The 21,470-nt window shown below is 42.7% G+C and overlaps 1 non-coding gene across 1 annotated transcript; it reads right to left on the bottom strand.

Moving 5' to 3' along the window:
* Positions 1-20,795: 20,795 nt before the first annotated feature.
* On the bottom strand, positions 20,796-20,870 carry Trnat-ugu (transfer RNA threonine (anticodon UGU)). The gene has a single exon. It is a non-coding gene; the product is annotated as a tRNA-Thr (tRNA).
* Between the last annotated feature and the right edge of the window lie 600 nt (positions 20,871-21,470).

Here is a 21,470-nt window from a genome sequence, read left to right as displayed (position 1 = left end):
TGCAATTTATCTTCTATCTTGTCCAAAATAATTGCTTCTTCTTCTTCTTCTTCTTCTTCTTCTTCTTCTTCTTCTTCTGTGTTGAGCTTACTTTTACTAAGATTAACACATTCGTCCCAATATCTCCTATTTTTCAGAACTCATATAGGCAGCTCCCAAGTTTCATCATTAGTTACTACATGTTTATCAATAAAAGGTACTGTAATTACTCCGGTTATCGGCAAGACCAATTTTAACTGGTTTCTTTCAAAGTCAACAACACTCTGATATTTCGACAAGAAATCTATGCCAATTAAAACCTCAATACTGAGATTGTTTACAATTAAGCATGGATGATCAATTAAATTACCATTAATATCAAAGGGCAGTAAAGCTTCTTGCTTTACCATTTTTGACACCTTGCCAGTAGCACCAATTATTCTTAGTCCTGATACCCTCATTACTGTAAGCTTGTCTTTACCAGGTAATGCATCAAAGAAGGACTGAGATATCGCACTCACCTCACTTCCACTGTCTAAGAGACAACGTACATTGATACCCAACATATTCACTATTATTATAGGGTGGCTTATTCTAATTTGTACAGGTGGTTCCTCAAACTCATCCAATAGTTCCTTTTGGATTTGTCTCCAACTAAAGTGATCGACATCTGTCTTCATTACGTTTAGGTCAAAGTGTGTAGGGGTTTCCTGAACTACATTTTCAGCTGCCTTTTCCAGTCGGTCTATTAATTTCAAATCGAAACACCGCATGACTTCATTACATTTAGTTTGCTGAACACTACCCAAATTACTGTAGTCTGAGCAATTCTCCGCCTCCAGACCGGGCATAACACTAGTTACCGCTAAACCGCTTTCACTATTAGCATCGGGTTCCTTCTCAAGTGACAACTGGTCACAGCTACTGGGTTCATCAACCCCCAATAGGCTATCCTCTACATTCTCACTTACCTCCTGTCCTAAATCTGTTAGTACAGTATCAACATCCTGCACAGGCACTTTAGATAAGAGCACATCATCCTCATCGTAAATATAAGCATGAATTTCTTCTGCTTCTTCACCTGACAATTCAGTATTTTGTAGCTCTTCCCTACCATTACACTGCTGCACCTTCTCTTTCTCTTCCCACTTAGAAAGCGTCTCTAACACGGTATCTATCAAATACTGTGAGTGATCTAATATTTCTGCTGTATCCTTAGATGCTACCGAACCTTCATCCACATGTTCAGTCTGAGTATTCTGATCTGTCTTACCAATTACTGTAATTACTGGCTTAGGAAAAATAACCGCCTGGTGAGCGCCAGTGTCCTCATAGACGGGAACTAGTTTTCCTGCCTTGGCCTACTACTGTTTCCTTTATTTCCATTATAGTTAACTGGCACAGCGTTGCTTTCCGCACTGTTGTTTACCCGCATAATTTTGTTCTGAACAAAATTACTATCATTTGGATGCCATTTTTGGTTCTGATAATTATTTCTCCAGTTCCTACCTCTCTTAGGATGGCGAACACCTATGGTTCTGATGTTTACATTGCCATTCTGCTCGTTCTTAAAATTACTTCTAGTGTTATTAGCATTTCTGTTATTACGTGCTTGCTCCTCATTGGCAGCCACACGCTCTACACGTTCCAAATATTCAATGAAGTGATCCAGATTGTCTCTAGGCACAGATATAATTCTAGTTTGCCAAAACCATGGCAGTTTGGCTTCAAGACCTAGTATTATCATTTCAGGTTTTAGCTTTTCGGCCAAATGTGACAAACGTGAGATCCATGACCTAGCAAACTCTTTTATAGATTCCTTGCCTGCATTGAAGCATTTTCCACTCCAAAATTCTCTCAACACTTCATTTTACTTACTACTAGACCAATACTCATTAATGAAAGTTGTTTTAAATTCCGCTAGTGTTTTACACTTCAACATAACATCAGCTGACCAACGCATGGCGTCACCTGCTAAATGGCTTCTAATAAATGAGATTTTCTCTCGTTCAGACCAAGTTGGTGGAATCACATCTTCAAAATCGTTCCAGAAATCTAGCAGGTGGATATTTTTATCTGGATCGAACCGCAAGAACTTCCAACACCCGATAAAAGTGCCATTTCCAGCTACAACTTGTTGCATACTACCATTACCAGAAGTTGCTGAAGCTACTTTACTCTCAATGTTAGCAATGTTAGTACTAATATTTTCTACTCTCATTTCAACATTATCTACTCTTTGCACAATATGAGTAGTATCAGTTTTGATTGCGTCTACTTCTGCTTGACATATGTTTACTTTTATATTAACATCTTTAAACCTATCTGAGCACAGTTCAGATTCCGCCTCGATCTTTTCTGTTAACTTGTGCTCCAGCTTCACATCTTCCATTTGGATGTCTTTGCCAACCTCAGCAACTTCGGATTTTACTGTTTTATACATCTCAGATAACTGTTGAGCAACCTTTTTCTTAATATCCTCATGGTTGTAATCAATTTTATAATTTAAACTGTCCAAATCCTCTTTCAACTTATTGCAGCCAGTCCTGAAGGAAGTTTCTAATTCAGCTTTATTGGATTCTAATTTATTGTCCATTGCCTCAAACCATTTATTGAAATTGCTTTGGCTGGCCACAATCCTGTTGTTGTTCTTGTGGTCTTCAGCCCTGAGACTGGTTTGATGCAGCTCTCCATGCTACTCTATCCTGTGCAAGCTTCTTCATCTCCCAGTACCTGCTGCAACCTACATCCTTCTGAATCTGTTTAGTGTATTCATCTCTCAGTCTCCCTCTACGATTTTTACCCTCCACACTGCCCTCCAATACAAAATTGGTGATCCCTCGATGTCTCAGAACATGTCTTACCAACCGATCCCTTCTTCTAGTCAAGTTGTGCCACAAGCTCCTCTTCTATCCAATTCTATTCAATACCTTCTCATTAGTTATGGGATCAACCCATCTAATTTTCAGCATTCTTCTGTAGCACCACATTTCGAAAACTTCTATTCTCTTCTTGTCTAAGCTATTTATTGTCCACGTTTCACTTCCATACATGGCTACACTCCATACAAATACTTTCAGAAACGACTTCCTGACACTTAAATCAATACTCGATGTTAACAAATTTCTCTTCTTCAGAAACGCTTTCCTTGCCATTGCCAGTCTACATTTTATATCCTCTCTACTTCAACCATCATCAGTTATTTTGCTCCCCAAATAGCAAAACTCCTTTACTACTTTCAGTGTCTCATTTCCTAATCTAATTCCCTCAACATCACCCGACTTAATTCGACTACATTCCATTATCCTCGTTTTGCTTTTGTTGATGCTCATCTTATACCCTCCTTTCAAGACACTGTCCATTCCGTTCAACTGCTCTTCCAAGTCCTTTGCCATCTCTGACAGAATTACAATGTCATCGGCGAACCTCAAAGTTTTTATTTCTTCTCCATGGATTTTAATACCTACTCCGAACTTTTCTTTTGTTTCCTTTATTGCTTGCTCAATATACAGATTGAATAACATTGGGGATAGGCTACAACCCTGTCTCACTCCCTTCCCAACCACTGCTTCCCTTTCATACCCATCAACTCTTATAACTGCCATCTGCTTTCTGTACAAATTGTAAATAGCCTTTCGCTCTCTGTATTTTATCCCTGCCATCTTCAGAATTTGAAAGAGAGTATTCCAATCAACATTGTCAAAAGCTTTCTCTAAGTCTACAAATGCTAGAAATGTAGGTTTGCCTTTCCTTAATCTTTCTTTAAGATAATTCATAGGGTCAGTATTGAATCACATGTTCCAACATTTCTATGGAATCCAAACTCATCTTCCCCGAGGTCCGCTTCTATCAGTTTTTCCATTCGTCTGTAAATAATTCGCATTAGTATTTTGCAGCTGTGACTTATTAACCTGATAGTTCGGTAATTTTCGCATCTGTCAACACCTGCTTTCTTTGGGATTGGGATTATTATATTCTTCTTGAAGTCTGAGGGTATTTCGCTTGTCTCATACATCTTGCTCACCAGATGGTAGAGTTTTGTCAGGACTGGCTCTCCCAAGGTTGTCAGTAGTTCTAATGGAATGTTGTCTTCTCCGGGGGCCTTGTTTCGACTCAGGTCTTTCAGTGCTCTGTCAAACTCTTCACGCAATATCATATCTCCCATTTCATCTTCATCTACATCCTCTTCCATTTCCATAATATTGTCCTCAAGTACATCACCCTTGTATAGGCCCTCTATATACTCCTTCCACCTTTCTGCTTTCCCTTCTTTGCTTAGAACTGGGTTTCCATCAAAGCTCTTGATATTCATGCAAGTGGTTCTCCTTTCTCCAAACGTCTCTTTAATATTCCTGTAGGCAGTATCTATCTTACCCCTAGTGAGATAAGCCTCTACATCCTTACATTTGTCCTCTAGCCATGCCTGCTTAGCCATTTTGCACTTCCTGTCGATCTCATTTTTGAGACGTTTGTATTCCTTTTTGCCTACTTCATTTACTGCATTTTTATATTTTCTCCTTTCATCAATTAAATTCAATATTTCTTCTGTTACCCAAGGGTTTCTACTAGCCCTCGTCTTTTTACCTATTTGATCCTCTGCTGCCTTTACTATTTCATCCATCAAAGCCACCCATTCTTCTTCTACTGTATTTCTTTCCCCCATTCCTGTCAATTGTTCCCTTATGCTCTCCCTGAAACTCTCTACAACCTCTGGTTCTTTCAGTTTATCCAGGTCCCATCTCCTTAAATTCCCACCTTCTTGCAGCGTCTTCAGTTTTAATCTACAGTTCATAACCAATAGATTGTGGTCAGAGTCCACATCTGCCCCTGGAAATGTCTTACAGTTTAAAACCTGGTTCCTAAATCTCTGTCTTACCATTATATAATCTATCTGATACCTTTTAGTATCTCCAGGGTTCTTCCATGTATACAGCCTTCTCCTATTATTCTTAAACCAAGTATTAGCTATGATTAAGTTATGCTCTGCGCAAAATTCTACCAGGCGGCTTCCTCTTTCATTTCTTAGCCCCAATCCATATTCACCTACTATGTTTCCTTCTCTCCCTTTTCCTACTGATGAATTCCGTCACCCATGACTATTAAATTTTCGTCTCCCTTCACTACCTGAATAATTTCTTTTATCTCATCATACATTTCATCAATGTCTTCGTCATCTGCAGAGATAGTTGGCATATAAACTTGTACTACTGTAGTAGGTGTGGGCTTCGTATCTATCTTGGCCACAATAATGTGTTCACTATGTTGTTTGTAGTAGCTTACCCGTACACCTATTTTTTTATTCATTATTAAACCTACTCCTGCATTACCCCTATTTGATTTTGTATTTATAACCCTGTACTCACCTGATCAGAAATCCTGTTCCTCCTGCCACCGAACTTCACTAATTCCCACTATATCTAACTTTAACCTATCCATTTTTAAACTTTCTAGTCTACCTGCCTGATTAAGGGATCTGACATTCCACGCTCCGATCTGTAGAACGTCAGTTTTCTTTCTCCTGATAACAACGTCCTCTTGAGTAGTCCCCGCCCGGAGATCCGAATGGGGGACTATTTTACCTCTGGAATATTTTACCCAAGAGTATGCCATCATCATTTAATCATACAGTAAAGCTGCATGCCCTCAGGAAAAATTACGGCTGTAGTTGCCCCTTGCTTTCAGCCATTCACAGTACCAGAACAGCAAGGCCATTTTGGTTAATGTTACAAGGCCAGATCAGTGAATCATCCAGACTGTTGCCCCTGCAACTACTGAAAAGGCTGCTGCCCCTCTTCAGGAACCACACATTTGTCTGGCCTCTCAACAGATACCCCTCCATTGTGGTTGCACCTACAGTACGGCTATCTGTATAACGGCAAGGTCCATGGTTCATGGGGAGGGGGCACAAACTTGTTCTTTACCTCAATTATATCAGATTTTAACTCAGCTGTCATTCTAGCATTACTGGCTGACATTTTTGCATTACTGGCAGCTATTGCTTGTAATATTACATTTAAATCAGTAGCCCCAGTATCCTTGGGTTGCTCACTAGCTGGCTTTTTATCACACTCGGGTGACGAAAAACTAGCTCCAACACCAGAATCATCAAAACTAAATGAAACTTGTGATTGATCAGTCATATCTAACTTCTCCTTTTTAAACTCTACCATCTCTGATGACTGTTTCATTTTTAATTCATCAGAGAAACTATCATCCAATAACTTAACAATTTCTGATTTGTGCTTTACTACAGGGTCTCTACAATTGAATCGTTGCCCTTTTCCACACTACTGTCAGGAGACAATAGTTCAGATTTCACTTTAACATTACTATTTTCATGCATATTTATACTTGAACCATTGTCTGGATTTACAGTTCCTTCAACAGACAGTCTTTTAGTGCAGGTTAGTAAAAGTTTTAACAGCTTTTCACTTAACTTATTTCCTTGTGCATGACGTATGGCATTGCCGGCACGGCGTACCAGGATTACTGATGTGACGCGGCGCGTTGAACTGCAGACGGCACCTCGACAACTGCTGTGTTGTGGGCGTAGCCCGCAACAGCAGACGCGGCTCCGGTCGCTCCGACGGATGACAGCGGTGCGGCGAGACTGACTTCTCGCGATGCCAGCAGTGCAGCTAGACTCAGCGCCAGCTCCGTCAATCAAGATGCGTTGTTAATCCAATTGCATCCTCCACATGCACACGTAACACTGTCTATCACTGTTCCATTGCTCAGTTGCGTGTCACATTTCACTTCCGAATCCGAATATTTCAAAAATGGTTCAAATGGCTCTGAGCACTATGGGACTCAACTGCTGAGGGCATAAATCCCCTAGAACTTAGAACTACTTAAACCTAACTAACCTAAGGACAACACACACATCCATGCCCGAGGCAGGATTCAAACCTGCGACCGTAGCGGTCGCGCGGTTCTAGACTGTAGTGCCAGAACCGCTCGGCCACCAGCGGCCGGCTGAATCCGAATATTTAAAAATCACTTTCACTTTTACTCAGTTTCTTTCCCGGGCGATGCACCATATGCGGGTGGAATAATTGTTAAATGTTCCTCTTATTTATTTAATGCTGTTGTTTGCTGTTCTCAACACTGGCTCTCTAACTACAATATTGGCAACCAGAAAGTGATTAGCAAAACGTGAAGCCTGTAATTAGAATTCCTAGTGCCCACTTCATCTGAGAAATACATTTATAGCTACAGCTTATAGCTCTGAGGAATTAGGAGATTGTCTGGGATTCATAATCAAAAACCATTCTATCTAAAATGTTCATTATATTCTGAAAGTCACAGACCAAAAAGAATCCACACAATCCAACTACCAGAGCAGTTCAGAGTCTAATGCGCTGCTGCAACTATAACTGTTCAAATTAAATGTTTAAGTGAATGCTCGCCATAATTTGATGATAATGTTCATCAAACGCCACACTAAATAATGGTAGAATGTCTGTCCTGCGGCGGCACGTGAAAATATGACATACACAAACATGATAGATCATTAAAGTCATCCGCAAATTAACACTTCACTCGAAAACGATTTCATGGTTACGCGTATCCCGAGTAACTTATTACTTCATCCGAGGCTGTTTATATCAACGATACCGACGCGACGTGACTCACGGCACAGGTGGTGCGCTAATCAGCGTCTGGAGAGAACTGGGGCCTTCCTTTCTTGCGCAGCGTTCTTACATATAAAGCCACAGTGCGGACGGCTAAGGGAACGCTTGATCGAATCTGCTGTCCCAACTAGCTGCTGGGCTAGTAAAGCACCACTTTAAGTTATCGAATAAATCATTGCTTCCTTTGCTGATGGCCGATGAAGCTTTCAATTTAATTGTGCAATCAGCACACAAGTAAGTAATCATAATAAAAGTCTGACGTGGCTAAGTCAAATATTTTGGGCGAGAGAATTAATTTAATTACACTACACGCAGTAGACGAGCTTTGAACTTGCTCTTTGGAGATACGCTATAGCTATAGTTTTATAGTTATTCTGTTGAAACTTCTCACATTTTTATGATTATAGCGGATCTCCCTTCTACTTAAATTTAAACAACCTAGCTTCATTTATTCGCCTACTTAATCTATCTTGCTTCCTTAATTTCTAAGATAAAAACCAGAAAATCATGAATTTCAACTAAAATTTTAATTTGTGAGATCCAGAATACTGTTTCTACTAAATTATTATGCAAAAGGAAGCTAAATGTAAATTTTTAAGTTTCTAGCTCTTTTCGGTTGCGCCAATGATTTTTACAGAAAAACATCCAAATTTCGAAAATGGTTAAATTTATTGAACTGATATCCAACACATATTGATTTTGTATTACTTCTGACATGCTAGAAACGTTTCAGGTTATTTACTTCATTTTAAAGTATTGCGCAATATTTATGACGTCAGAGCTAGTTACAGCGGACTAGACTGGCACACAATGGAAAGACTGATGTGAATTTTATAAGGCGTGAGTATGCTGCTTCCCTACATCTTGATGTGCATACTGAGCAAGTTGTTTCATTACAAATATCACTGAGCTTAGCTTGTTGGATACAGTATTTATCTGCTTCTTCCAATTTAGCTCACTTTCCAGTGTTATGCCTAAAAACTTAGCTGAAGTTATTTATTGCAGAGAAAACATCTATAGTTCTTCCCTTTGGTTAGTGTTGAAACCATGCATATAGTTTTTTTCAGGTTAACAATCAACTCACTGTCCATGAGCTGTTGTGGTGTTATATTGAGTGATATGAAAGTGTTTTCCTCTAGTGCTTCAGAGTTGTTGGAAAGACTTAGCACAGTCATATCACCTGCATACAATATCTTTTTTCATTTTCATACATTTTTACATCATTTATAATTAATTGAAGAGGAGGTCCCATAACAGATCCTTAATGTACATCATATTTAATACTTGTAACTTATGATCTGTGTGAGTTTTAATGGCTACATATTGCCTCCTGTTACTGAGATATAATGTTATCCAGACTGCTGCTTGCCCATGAATACCTGCATTCTTTAGTTTCTTTAGTAGGACTGCATGATTAATTGTGTCAAACACATTGGATAAGTCTATGAAAATCCCAGACCATGTCAACCAGTTGTCTAAGGTCTACACAATAAATTCTATTAATGATTCAGTTGCTGCTTCAGTTCATTTCCCTGCCTGGTATCCATGCTGTGCTGGAGTTAGTATATTATGTTTTTCCATGTAAGCAGGTAGTCTGATGAGCAAAAGCATTTATAATATTTTGGAGAAGTCTTACTTTAAGGATGCTAGTCTATAATTATTATGATCATCATCTTTCCCCTTTTTGTATACAGGTACCACTTTAATAATCTAAGTTGATCAGGAAATATCCCTTCTTGGAATGGGCAGTTGACAATATCCAACAGTGGAGTAATTATTTCTACTGCACCTGCTCAGTTAGGTAGTTTTATATTTATCATGTTCAGCAGACATTTTTCCCTTAAGCTTTTTTATAACCTTTGTCACTTCCTTTTTACATACGTGTTTCAGGAATATTGAGTAGCTTGGCTTTTCTTTCACTGTGATCTGATGAGCTCCTTGGTTATTGCTTGTGTTGCATCAATAGGTCACATCAACCGTGTAAAGCATGATCTTTGAACTCTAACTGCTCTGATGAGCTGCCATATTAATGTTCCAGTCAGCCTTTGTACCTTGTAGAGTGTACACATGTATCTTTCTTTGTGATATGTATGTATAAACATTTATGGGAACAGTTCGTTGCATATACAGTTATCTGTATTACCGTTTCCCATATTGGTGACCCCAAAGTTTCTACACCTTCCACGACTTCCACGCCGACTGTGTGGAATCAACAGGTTTTATGTATGATGCCATGGCTGCCTCACCCAATGTTTTACGCAAGGATTTGTAGTCTCAGCTACTGCTACCATGCCACTCCAATCCCCAGCCAATGGATGTTTCACCACTAATGGACAGTGATTCACGATCTCCAATGAAGTTAACCTCAAACTTTAAGCTCTACAATGGCCGAGTGCTATGCCATTACCTCAAACAATGGACTCAGGTTTCATGTCACTGGACTGTGCACGCCAACATGTGAAAGGTGAAGTGGACGATTTCCAGAATCGTGTAATGATTGATCGCTCATGCAGTGTTCAAAGGGACCCAAACCTGCACATGTGCTCTGATCCTCTACGCACCACAACATCGGATACAGTAGTGCTGTGTGCAATGCCACCATTCGTGCAAAACACACATGTGGTCAACTGCTATCCAGCTATGCCAGTTTTGCCTTCCTCACAATTTAATAATAGATATTTTTATACATCAAGTTTGCCAGGCTCAACCACCAGATCTGTTGCCCAGTTTCTCGACCACGTGGGTTTGAGCACACCCGACGGCACTTCGCATTCCAGGAATGTTGTACCATGACAATGTGACCACCAGCAGGTTTCACCAGTGATGTATGGTCCTACCACACAGGGTGCATTTCCGATGTGCACAGAAAACTCTCGCTGTTGCCAACTCTCGCTGTTGCCACACCAAGTACCAACCCCCCCATCCATCCCTCCCACCCACTCCTCAAGAAAAGGGGGGCCCCGATCCCGACCATACAGCTGCTCGCTCCTTCCACAGTACGATCTGCAACTGCTGCGCCACCCTTCCGTGTCATTTCCGAGGTGGACAATTTAAGTACTGTGCCTTTAACCTCTGGTCCAGTTCACGGGCCTACCTCACGTGCTGCTCATCCATTTGTTCCCATGGTACCGACCATCCCTGCCGCGTCATGCTTACGTCACTCATCAGGGACATTGCAACCAGCCATTGTTCAGGACATGTTTGCTAGTAACACGCCCACGCCAGAAGTGCCGGGTTACAGGACAGCGTATCCTTCCATGGGACAGCAGGCCTTCCAAGATACGCCGAAGCCACCCTCGTCCCTTCCCCTGGCCGTGTGTCGAAGCTACCTCCTTTATATGAGGACAACCCCATTTCATGGTTCGCTCTTGTGGAGCACCTTTTTGAGTTACATCAGGTGACTGACGACAACTCTAAATTTCTATGTCTCATCACGCACCTCCAGAACCACTCGGATATAATTTGTGACCTCCTCCTTTTGCCACTGCCGCCACCAAAATATGAGTATTCAAAGAGGACAATATTGGACCGACTTTCCTGCTCGCCACAGGAATTAATAATCAAGATCCTGTACGAGGAACACCAGGGGGCCGCACTCCATCACAACTCTGGCACTGCCTTCAGCTACTTGTTAGTGAACACATGATGCTGGACGTTACCCTGTGGGCGGTATGATCTGCCAAGTTACCTACCGACCTGCTACGGAACCCTGAGTCTGTCGGCTCTCGCCTTGGCATCGCAGATCAGCTGTATGCACTAATGTGACAAAAACAACCAGCACACCTCTCACCGCTGGTTGGCGCTACGCTGCCTGTTTACTGGCCATCTGCAGGTAGAGGCAGGACTCGTTCTGCCTCCACGCCATCTACACCACCAGGCAGTACCTGTTTGCTCTCTCCTCTTTCTGAGCACTCAAGAATCAGACACACACACACACACACACACTCTCTCACACACACACACCATACATCCCAGTTTACATTCTGGAACAGATCAACAAGGACAAACCTCCTCCACTGTCACAATCACTGTCACCATCACATCCAGCTCAACTGTACAGTTGGTACCACAAGAGTTTTGGGGATGAGGCCAAGAAGTGCAGATCACCTTGCCAGCACCAAATGCCGACTGCAGGACCTAAAGACACTGAGTCCTGCGGGGAACTTCACAGGCGTCCACAAATATTGCACTCCGTCCACTCATCCTCACGGCCGAGTGTTTATACGTGACTGACATTTCGTCGTGACTTGTTATCCTAGTCGACACAGGCGCTGACATGACCATCATACCTGCATCATTGGCTTCTACATGCTCTCAACGAATCAACATTACAAACTGTTGGCTCTGCTGAAGTTATGGTGCATCTATCTCCTTCTCTATGTTTCCCGTGGACTTTTTACATCAGCAACGTTGATGAACCAATTCTCGGTATGGATTTCTTGTCCCATTACAAACTCTCCCCAAACATAGTCCAAGGTTCAGTGCTACACCACCCTTCTGACACTCAGATACCATGCTCAGGCACTTATGCTCGTCGTTCCGTTTCCGTCATGACATGTGATTGGTTCGCGAGTGCTCCACCCTCGTGGACATAATTGTGACCTGCATCACTAATTTACTGTCAGAGTACAATACAGAGGTGCAACTCCATTGGCAAAATGATGAGTTGAAACAACACATTGCTCACACTTTTGACGAGCTCACTGCGGCTCGTACCTCACTGCTGCAACTGCAATCCACAGTTCCTTCACCTGATCAACCTTCATCAGCAGACACCAGCATGGACAGTCATCAGGTTAGTTCAAAAACATTCATTGCGTGTGACGATTCACGTTCAGTGTTCTCAGCACCCGCCACATGCCTGCCACGTGCTGTGCCATGTGTTTCAAACAGTGCTTCTAATGGCAGTCGTGCACGCGATGCGAAGACGCCCACTGTGCAGGCAGCCACCCCGCATGCTGGTAAACATTCCTTCTCTCTCACTCGCCAACCATTGACGTCCATTGCTGTTCCCTGAGTGATGCCAATGTCTCTCTCGCACGTGCCAGTTACTCTAGGCAAAGCTAACAACAGATAGTCATTGCGAGCCCCGATCTGCTCCATGCTGCACACGCAGCCGACCTCTCCAAACAAGTGCATGCCATGCTCACATAATAGGCATGTGACTTTCATACTGCCTTTTCCCACTCATGCTAACAACTATGCCTCATCGCTCCCCACTTGTTCCAAAACTTCACATCAGGACATTACTCAGCTTCGTGTGCAGTTCTCAGTCTCTTCCGTCACTGACGGCATGACACATAAGATAATTACCACTGCCGGCCCTCCTATTAGGCACAAGGTTAGACGCCTCAACCCCATTAAGTTGCACATGGCCGAGCAGCAAATTAAGGAACTTCTGGAGACAGGCATTCTACAGCCATCGGACAGCAATTGGTCTTCACTGATTCACCTCATCACCAAACACGATGGTTCTTTTCGAATGTGTGGTGATTACAGATGCTTAAACACTCATACCATCATGGACAATTGCCCAGTGCCAAACATAAACTATTTCACCCATATGTTATCAGGCGCCACAATCTACAGTGTGATGACTGTAAACGTGCCTATCACCAGATTCCCATAGCGCCGGAAGACATTCCAAAGACTGCTATCATCACACCACTCAGTTTGTTCCAAAACAAAAGTTTTATCTCAAGTACAGATAGTGTTGAGGATCAGTGGACAAAGTTCAAAACCATCGTACAGTATGCATTAGATGAGTATGTGCCAAGCAAGCTCGTAAGAGATGGAAAAGAGCCACCGTGGTACAACAACCAAGTTAGAAAACTGTTATGGAAGCAAAGGGAACATCACAGCAAACATAAACATGGCCAAAGCCTTGCAGACAAACAAAATTTACACAAAGCAAAATGTAGTGTGAGGAGGGCTATGCAAGAGGCATTCTATGAACTCGAAAGTAAAGTTCTATGTACTGACTTGGCAACAAATCCTAAGAAATTTTGGTCTTATGTCAAAGCGGTAGGTGGATCAAAACAAAATGTCCAGACATTCTGTGACCAAAATGGTACTGAAACAGAAGACGACGGACTAAAGGCTGAAATACTAAATGTCTTTTTCCAAAGCTGTTTCACAGAGGAAGACTGCACTGTAGTTCCTTCTCTAGATGACAAAATGGTAGATATTGAAATAGATGACAGAGGGATAGAAAAATAATTAAAATCGCTCAAAAGAGGAAAGACCGCTGGACCTGATGGGATACCACAGAGTACGTGAAGGAACTCGCCCCCCCCCCCCCCCCCCCCCACCTTCTTGCAGCAGTGTACCGTAGGTCTCTAGAAAAGCGTAGCATTCCAAAAGATTGGAAAAGGACACAGGTCATCCCCATTTTCAAGAACCGATATATCTCTAATGTCAATCAGTTGTAGAATTTTGGAACACATATTATGTTAGAGTATAATGACTTTTCTTGAGACTAGAAATCTACTCTGTAGGAATCAGCATGGGTTTCGAAAAAGACGATCGTGTGAAACCCAGCTCATGTTATTCGTCCACAAGACTCAGAGGGCAATAGACACGGGTTCCCAGGTAGATACTGTGTTTCTTGACTTCCGCAAGGCGTTTGGTACGGTTCCCCATAGTCATTTAATGAACAAAGTAAGAGCATATGGACTATCAGACCAACTGTGTGATTGGATTGAAGAGTTCCTAGATAGCAAAACGCAGCATGTCATTCTCAATGGAGAGAAGCCTTCCGTAGTAAGAGTGATTTCAGGTGAGCCACAGGGGAATGTCGTAGGACCGTTGCTATTCACTATATGTACAAATGACCTTGTGGATAACGTCAGAAGTTCACTGAGGCTTTTTGCGGATGATGCTGTAGTATATCGAGAGGTTGTAACAATGGAAAATTGTACTGAAATGCAGGAGGATGTGCAAAGAATTGACTCATGGTGCAGGGAATGGCAATTGAATCTCAATGCAGACAAGTGTAATGGGCTGCGATTACATAGGAAGAAAGATCCTTTATCATTTAGCTACATATAGCAGGTCAGCAACTGGAAGCAGTTAATTCCATAAGTTATCTTGGAGTAGGCATTAGGAGTGAGTTCAAATGGAATGACCCTATATAACACTGCAACATGATTCATGTAGCTTGTATTATGAAATACCAAATTTGGTTTACGTACTATGCCCCAACAGAACAAGTCGTCCTGTCATGGAAAAGCCATGTGTAACACTTCCGTCTGCTACTGCTACACCATAACCTCGAAGCTGGAGGCAGGTTGTGAAATAAAACAATCTTAAAGCAATTATGGTATAATGCAACAGAACAGTGTTACCCTCTGAGAGGAATTTTGCTAGGTTGACCGTGTTGTACCTAACGGAAATGGCTTATCGGAAATGAAAGTCAGAATTACATAAATATTCGAACAGTAACAAACAATATTTTTGCCTAGCTATACTGTTTAAAGAATAAGGAAAACGGTCGCCAGCCTAATTAGGCAAGAGAAAGATTAACGTTCTCATTTAAGCAAGTAGGTATAAGCAACTATAACGGACAAACACAATCTAGACTTGGCCACACGCGAGTGCAATGAACTTTGACACATACATATGTTTTAAGACCGAAGCTAACAACTGGAGCAGCACAAACTATTTGCAAAATATAACAGATACCGAAACACACTATTACTTGCAGGGCTTGTTCAAACTGAACAGTCTTTATAACATTACTATTAACATTCACTGCAGGATCATAAATTGGACATAGGTTAAATCTCTATCAGTTAAATACATTACTATTTAAAATGATAGTTAATTGGAGTCCACTAACAGTTGCTCCTCACTATCATTTGAATAAAGAAATTATGGTTTTCATAATTAGTGGTCTTTCCGTTACTTGTTACCAAGCATTAACACAATAGACAAACTGTGGATCCTGTTATACTATTAATATGCACTTCCAATACACAAGAGAGACAAACACTTAGCAAACGAGTATATAACCTTCCATAAATGCAATTCATGACTTTTACTACAGTGAGACACAATGTTGACAAATTTGCAAGCTACTGACTCACCTTCTGCGATTTACAACAGGCAGCAATGTGATCATTTACTAATCAAAACTTTAAAAGCCTCAGTCTTAAGAACTTTTAATTTGAAGTTGGCAACAACACATTAATAAGCAGTTTTACTAGGAAAATTATTTTCATCAAGCATCATTAACTTTAACTCACTCTCTTGCTACATTAACTTTAACTTTTTTTTTTTTTTTACTATGTTCAAGAGGCATCAATTAGCAAAACACTGGGCTTTAATGTTCTTTCAGTAAGGACACTCGGAAATCACTTTAGTTCAAACGGAGAGGAACCTGAGAGGTGTTATGATAAGGAGAAAAATCAAGGTAGGTACATAAATTCAGATATAAATTACCTTATATTTGAGCACACTAACACATCCGTTAAGCTGATCCTTCACTGTACATCATTGTAGCATTCCGATGCAATGATTGCACAATGTGGTGGCAACTGCATGTTGGTAGGTGGAATTGCAGGTAGAATTGCTGGACTCTGTCAGTTCTTGGTGGCGATGATAGATACAAATTCCAGAATAGTTCCAGCTATTTATCCATCCATCTGAGGCATTGGAAAGTAGCAGAAAAAACCTCTCTCAGAACCAGCACAATATGCATCTTTTACATGGCAGTGCACAGTTTGGTGGCTCGTCCCCGATTCGTAGCTCGTCCCCGACTGACTCTTGTTCCACCTTTCCTACCTAGGTCAACCACAATTTGCGCGCGCTACACAGTTCCGTTCCCGAGGGGAACCATTACACCTTTTACTTACAAACTAACTAAGAACCATAAGTGAGGATCAGCAGCTTACATAACAGCAACCAAACACATTAAATAAAACAGAACATTTGCACATATTGACATTTCTACAAAAAATTATTCACACAGAAATTACAATTATATATAGTAAGTTTTGTTCCCTCCAAATGGGACAAAGAATTTAAATGACAGATACACTACATTGCATAGGATCGAATCATGACATCAAAGTTTGTACAAAGAAAGGAGTATACAATTTTATGTTATCGATTCAATCAAACACATTTACAGAAGCTCAACGATGTAACATTAAATAAAACAAAAAGGCAACATAAATCAGTAGAGTATTTAGATCCATGGTGTTACACCTATAAAATTACTCGTCAGTAAAGTAGATGCCAGACTGAGATTCATAGGAAGAATCCTAAGGAAATGCAGTCCGAAAACAAAGGAAATAGGTTACAGTACACTTGTTCGCCCACTGCTTGAATACTGCTCACTGGTGTGGGATCTGTACCAGATAGGGTTAATAGAAGAGATAGAGAAGATCCAACAGAGAGCAGCGTGCTTCATTACAGGATCATTTAGTAATCGTGAAAGTGTTACAGAGATGACAGATAAACTCCAGTGGAAGACTCTGCAAGAGAGATACTCAGTAGCTCCATACGGGGTTTTGTTCAAGTTTCGAGAACATACCTTCACCAAGGAGTCAAGGAGTATATTGCTCCCACCTATGTATATCTCGGAAAGAGAGCATGAGGATAAAATTAGAGAGATTAGAGCCCATACAGAGGCATACCGACAATCTTTCTTTCCACGAACATTACGAGACTGGAATAGAAGGGAGAACCAATAGAGGTACTCAAGGTACCCTCCGCCATGCACTGTCAGGCGGCTTGTGGAGTATGGATGTAGATGTAGATGCCATTCGGCTTGAAGAATGCGGCACAAATGTGGCAACGTTTCATTGACTCAATCTTACGACAGTTCGAGTTCTGCTTTGCATACCTGGATGACATCCTCGTTTTCAGCAAGTCGACTGAGGACCACAAAGATCATTTATCCCAGGTCCTCCAGACCTTGAACTCCAATGGTGTCAAGGTCAACAAAAATAAATTCCAGTTGCGCCAGTCTTCTGTGACATTTTTGGGTTATACCGTCTCCACAGACGGACTCTGATTCCCAAGTCCCGTGTGCAGGCTATCACGTCATTGCCACCCCTGGCTGCATACAAAGAATTCAGACGTTTTCTGGGTACTATAAATAACTACCGCCAATATCTACCTTCTGCCACCACCATACAGGCCCCACTGATGGACTCGCTGTCCCTCAAACAGACTTCGGGCCTTAAGCCAGTCCGTTGGACTGAACCTATGCTAGAGGCCTTCAGGGCTCTAAGGACAGCGTTAGATCACGCCATCGTACTCGCCCACCCCGATACGTCTGCAGAGTTGTTCATCACTGCGGATGCCAGCGACATCATGGTCGGGGCACTATTACAGCAAGGCAAAGGTGACATGATTTCACCCCTTCATTTCTTCTCTAAAAAACTGTCTACAGCACAGTAGAAATATTCCGCTTTTGATAGAGAACTTGTGGTGGTCTATGAAACCGTCAAACACTTTCGCCCTGACATCGAGGGCCATTCTTTCTTCATCCTTACTGACCCAAACCACTGGCGGACGCCTTCTGCAGTGCTCCCATGGATCCACCCCCTCAGCATTTCCACCACTTCTACCTGGTCTCTCAATTTACTGTGGATGTATGCTACTTCAAAGGCACAGAAAACATCGCCACTGATTTCTTTTCACGGATCAATACTGACTCACGCATTGTCAATTTATCCAACCTCGCCACTCTCCAGGCGTCTCATGAGGAATCTCATGCTCTCCTCACGGATCCTCACACATCGCTTGTGTTTACCAAAGCCAAGTTCCCTGGCGTTTCGGATGAAGTGTGGTGCGACTCTTTGACCAGAACTCTGCGGCTGTTGCTCCATCCCACATTACGCCGACAAGCCTTTGACGCCTTGCATATCCTTGCCCACCCTGGCATCCGTGCCACCACACTCCTCATCACCGATCATTTTGTTTGGAAAAGTATTAAGCAGGGCTTTCAAATCTGGGCACTCAGCTGCATTTCCTGCCAACGCAACAAAATCAAACGCCACACCTCTCTCCCCCTTGACAAGTTTGACATTCTGCAAGAATGTTTTCGTCTTGTACATCTCGACCTTAATAGCCCTCTTCCACCATCAGAGGTCCACAGATATATCCTCTCCTCAATCGACCGCATGTCTTGTTGGGTGGAAGCTGTTCCTTTACCAAACATCACAGCAGAAACCGTGACTGAGGGATTCGTCTCATCATGGATCGCTAGGTTCGGCTACCCATCCATCATCATCACCGACCATGGTCAACAGTTCGAGTCTGCACTTTGCACGATTCTATGCAACCTTTGCGGTATTAAAAAATTCATACAACAGCCTACCACCCGCAAAGCAACACTTTAGTGGAATGATGGCACCACACCCTTAAAACAGCACCTAGGTGCCATGACTGCCTCTGGCCTGAGGTGCTTCCTTCAATGTTACTCAGTCTCCATTCGACCTTTATACCTGACTAACAGGGAACCATCTCCGAATTCATTTTTGGCGAGAACCCGATTCTACCTAGGGAACTTATCCTGCTTCAAGCACCTGAGGATTTCCCCACCTCTCCAGACTTTATTAGTAGAATGTGCACCCGCTTTAGACGTGCCCGGCTACACCCACCTGTCAGTCATTCCCCGCCAGACACTTACGTGCCAACCACACTCAACACATGCTCCCACGTTATGCTCAGGCACGATTCGGTTTGACAACCCCTGCAAACCCCATACCTTGGCCCCTTTTAAGTACTCTGGAGGGACGAGACGATGTTCGACATTATGGTTAAAGATCACCTGCAGACCATTTTGCTACACTGGCTCAAGCCTGCTTTCATGGACTCCAATGCCCCTCAGCCATCCCAGACAGATCATCCAGACGAATTTTCCACTACTGAGCCCGATAATGAGTTAGCTCATCCCATGGTGGGGTCTTATCCTTTTGATTATTTGTTACCGCAGTTCATGGGTTTCCCAAACATGTCGTCATCAATCCTATGCACAGGTTTTGATGATGTTTTATCTACTAGAGAGACTTGCTCCCCGACTTTCAACTTGCATTGCAATGTACCACCTAACCGCGTTGATTGTTGCTTTTCATGACTGTGTTCTCATGAACCTTACAGACACTGCAGACTCGACACTCAACGAGAAACTAGATTTCAAGAAAGTGCATAGCCTGTCCCTCCCCCCGAGAGTGTGACTCATCAAGAGTTCGTGCGTTCATCTCCTCGGACGACTCGATCTGCATTAGGGGTAGGCACGCTCGCACACCGCACCCCTCCCCACACCTCTTCTCTCGGGCCAGCCGACGTATCGTCCGCCCCAGCTGCCTGTCTGATTACAATGTGGACCTGCAGCCCATCACCGTGCCTTCGTACGCTCCCCTGACTGAGATGTAGCGTCCAGTCGTGTGCGTGCTGCCTCGCACTACTCACTCCGACACCGACGCCCGCACAACCTCCCCTCAGGCCTCACAGGCTGTACTCCATACTTTGGGGGGAGGCGGGGCGGGGGGTCGTGTGGCATAAATAGACCACATCAACCACATAAAGCATGATCTTTGAACTCTAACTGCTCTGACGAGCCACAATTTTAATGTTTCATTCAGCCTTTGTACCTTGTACAGTATACACATGTATCTTTCTTTGTGCTGAAATATATGAATGTATAAATATTTATGGAATGATAATTAAATGGACACCCTAGCTGTAAACAGGCGTTGATGTACTTCATTGGGGACATGTTGAAAATGTGTGCCCCGACCAGGACTCGAACCCGGGATCTCCTGCTTACATGGCAGACGCTCTATCCATCTGAGCCGCCGCGGGCACAGAGGATAGTGCGTCTGCAGGGTCTTATCCCTTGCACGCTCCCCGTGAGATCCACATTCCCAACATGTCCACACCATTCGTAGTTCGCCTAATAGATGTTTGCCCATCATAATCATTACTCGTGGCAGATTAATCTACCAAGTCCCGTACGAGTTCGGGCATAGTGTGTGCGTTCGCACAGGAAGGTCAATGGCCGGGAAGCCATATTTTAACTATATATGACGGTAGTATCTGTTTCTGAAAGAACAGTTATCGTGGATGACCATGCAGCTTTGCTAGAAATGAAATGATAATAACTAAATGGACACCCTAGCTGCAAACAGGCGTTGATGTACTTCATGGGGACATGTTGAAAATGTGTGCCCCGACCGGGACTCGAACCCGGGATCTCCTGCTTACATGGCAGACGCTCTATCCATCTGAGCCACCGCGGGCACAGAGGATAGTGTGTCTGCAGGGTCTTATCCCTTGCACGCTCCCCGTGAGATCCACATTCCCAACATGTCCACACCACTACGTTCATAGTGCGCCTAATAGATGTTTGCCCATCATACTCATTACTCATGGCAGATTAATCTACCAAGTCCCGTATGAGTTTGGGCATAGCGTGTGCGTTCGCACAGGAAGGTCAATGGCCGGGAAGCCATATTTTAACTATATATGACGGTAGTATCTGTTCCCGAAAGAACAGTTATCATGGATGACCATGCAGCTTTGCTAGAAATGAAATGATAATTAACGCCTGTTTGCAGCTAGGGTGTCCATTTGATTATCATTTCATTTCTAGCAAAGCTGCATGGTCATCCACGATAACTGTTCTTTCGGGAACAGATACTACCATTATATATTGTTAAAATATGGCTTCCCGGCCATTGACCTTCCTGTGCGAACGCACACACTATGCCCGAACTCGTACGGGACTTGGTAGATTAATCTGCCACGAGTAATGAGTATGATGGGCAAACATCTATTAGGCGCACTACGAATGTAGTGGTGTGGATATGTTGGGAATGTGGATCTCACGGGGAGCGTGCA

This window comes from Schistocerca nitens, chromosome 5, assembly GCF_023898315.1.
Source record: "Schistocerca nitens isolate TAMUIC-IGC-003100 chromosome 5, iqSchNite1.1, whole genome shotgun sequence".
Classification (NCBI taxonomy): Eukaryota; Metazoa; Arthropoda; class Insecta; order Orthoptera; family Acrididae; genus Schistocerca; species Schistocerca nitens.
This window is presented reverse-complemented; position numbering and strand designations above follow the sequence as displayed.